Source organism: Bison bison, unplaced genomic scaffold (genome assembly GCF_000754665.1).
Source record: "Bison bison bison isolate TAMUID 2011002044 unplaced genomic scaffold, Bison_UMD1.0 scf7180017864491, whole genome shotgun sequence".
Taxonomy (NCBI): Eukaryota; Metazoa; Chordata; class Mammalia; order Artiodactyla; family Bovidae; genus Bison; species Bison bison.
In genome coordinates this window covers 12,339,536-12,342,611 of record NW_011495050.1, presented here as the reverse complement: position 1 = coordinate 12,342,611, position 3,076 = coordinate 12,339,536, and positions in this window count along the sequence as shown.

The following is a 3,076-nucleotide window of genomic DNA, read 5'->3' as shown; positions in this document are numbered from 1 at the left end:
CATGAATGAGTAAAATAATGTGTAGTTACACCTAATCACGCTTAACTTCAGAACAGTGGATACCACCAATAACCTAGTATGGTGTCCTTTGTCCCTAAAAGTATCAAAACTGGGAGTCAAACTCCCTGCATTTAATATATGTCAAAATTTCCACATGGCCATGAGTGAACCACTGCTTAGCCCTACTGACTTCAGCTTTGAAATCTATAAAGTAAAGGAAGTCGTGAGATTCAGTGAGATAATATCCATGAAGTTACTTTGGGATCAATTAAGTACTTTGCAAATGTAAGTTATCATTCTTATCTTCTCCACCAAGGTTGTCCCCAACAAGAACTTTTCCACCTGCCTCAGTTCTTGGGAGAGCAAGCCACTGCTCATTTCCCTGTGGCAAGCTTGAGCAAGATTGCATTTTAACAAATTTATGAATGTTTGAAATTCTTTTGTTATAGTTTTCCTTATGGGTTTTTGGGTGTGCTGGGTCTTTATTGCTGGGCAGGGTGTCCTCTGCTTGCAGTGAGTGGAGGCTGCGCTCTAGTTGTGGTGCACAGGTTACTCTGAGGTTGCTGTGGTTGCTCTTCTCTTGTTGTGGAGCATGGGCTCCATAGGACACATGGGCTTCAGTGGTGTGCCACGTGGCTCCCAGGCACCAGAGCACAGGCTCAACTGTGGTGCACGGGCTTAGTTGCTCCGAGGCATGTGGGATCTTCCTGGACCAGGGATCCAACCTGTGTCTCCTACATTGGCGGGTGGATTCTTTACCACCGAGCCACCAGGGAAGCTCCTGTTTGGAATTCTTAAGGGACAGGGATGGCAAATAAGTTGACCCATGTTCACATTTCACCTCTGGTATCCAAGGTCAACATCACTAAAGGATTATTGTTCTCTAGTTCTTATGTCCTCAAAGGTCACCTTACAAATTTCTCAGCACAGTGCCACAGCAGCCCTTCAGTAGAACCTATTCACCCTCTCTGATACAGGATAAATCTATATAAAAGTTTGTGGTATTAGAATATGAATATGAATATGAATATGAATATGAACATATTTCTTAAAGATATGAGATTATCTTATATAAGAGAAGGATGTAGACATACATACATTGTATAGTGTGTGTATATAGCATATATATATATATGTATCATATGTATCATATGTGAGATAATACCGAGTATAACATAGGACTGTGAGTAAGTGAGTGTGTGTGTGTGTGTGTAAAATAGAGACCAAGAGGCTATTATGGTCATGTTTTTAGGTTAGGCTTTGAAAAATCACAATAAAATCTTCTGAAAGGAACTGAAAGAAGAGTAAAAATTTTATGTAGGTCTCTCAGGTCTCAGCAAATGTTATAATTAAAGCTTCAGTCTCAGTACACAAACCAGAGTTCTGTTTTATTGTTGGGGAGACCCTAGCTGGAGTCTTACCTCTTTGGAACAGGATACAAGTCTGAAAGACTTGGATAATTGAGCTTTGTGGTCAGCTGGATATAGTGATTAAAAGAGATCTTAATTTAGTTCCCTTATGGTGGAAATACAGCAGTCTTTTGGAATGCTGTCTCAACCATATCCCTTAGTATCTTACTTGAATATTTCATGTTCTAAATGATTTCTTCCCTTCAAAAAAAACAAAAACAAAAAACTGGCCCGCTATTAATTTGCTAACTAGTGTTAGATGTTTGATATGCAGAATCCCTGATCTCCCAAACTTCAGATAAGTGTTTCTCCGAGGTGCTCCCATAGTACACTTAATTTCCACTATTAAAATACTTATCACATTGTGCTATACTTGCCTGTATCTCCAGCTGAAGTACAGACTCCCATGGGACAAGGCTGATTCAGTATAACATCTCTGTTGATTAAACCAGAGGTCGTCAAACTTTTTCTACTTTGGATCAGATTGTAAAACACTAGGATCTGAGGATCATACAGTTTATGTTTCAACTGCTCAACTTGCTGATGGAGTGTGAAAGCAGCTGATTGGGTACAACTGTGTTCATGCAAACAGGAGATGGGTTGAAATTTTCCCACTGTTGTTTGGCATATGGTCAGTGCTCAACAGATTTTTATTAGTAGTAGTAGTGGTATATTAATCTAATTGAATTAATAAATGAAAATCTAATGACATATGATATCTGCTGTCATGGATCTTACATTCTAGTGGAAACTAAAGCAATTACAGTATAGTATGAAAAGTCCTACATATTATGGAAGCCCAGAGATTTGGTATCCTATGAAACTGGAGGAGGGGATTAGAAAAGTCTTCCTGAAAGAGATTTTGAAGGAAAAAAAATAGAAGCAATATGCAGAAGATGAGGGAGGAAAGGGTGTTCTAGGCTACAGGAATAGCACCCATGCAGAGGCTGAGAGGCATGGAAATCTATGACACGTTTGGAGACCTGTAGGTAGTTCATTATGGGAATTTTGCCTCTGGAAGATGGTGTTGCAATTTAGTTCCTCCACCTGCACTCTAACCTCCTCGTCTTATTATTCTTTGGGACCAGCTCCATCCTATTTTCTTTATTCTCTCTCTTACTGATTCTTTCATCTTAGTAGATAAACATGCTCAAGGATTTTCTATATTTAAAACTACTGTTTCCATTTCTACAGTCACTGCTACCACAACCACCACTGTCTTAACTAAAACCACCATCCCCACCTCCATCATCACTTACATCACCACCACCTGCCTCAGCATCTATCTGCACGACCACCTTTGCTGCCTCTGCCACCTCCGCCATTTTCATCATCTCCAAGACCACCACAACTGCCCCTCTACCCTCTTCACATCTACCATCTTCACCATCACCTCTCAGTTCAGTTCAGTTTAGTCGCTCAGTCGTGTCCGACTCTTTGCGACCCCATGGATCACAGCACACCAGGCCTCCTGTCCATCACCAATTCCCAGAGTTCACTCAGACTCACATCCGTTGAGTCAGTGATGCCATCCAGCCATCTCATCTTCTGTCATCCCCTTCTCCTTTTTGCCCCAATCCCTCCCAGCATCAGAGTCTTCTCCAATGAGTCAACTCTTCGCATGAGGTGGCCAAAGTACTGGAGTTTCAGCCTCAGCATCATTCCTT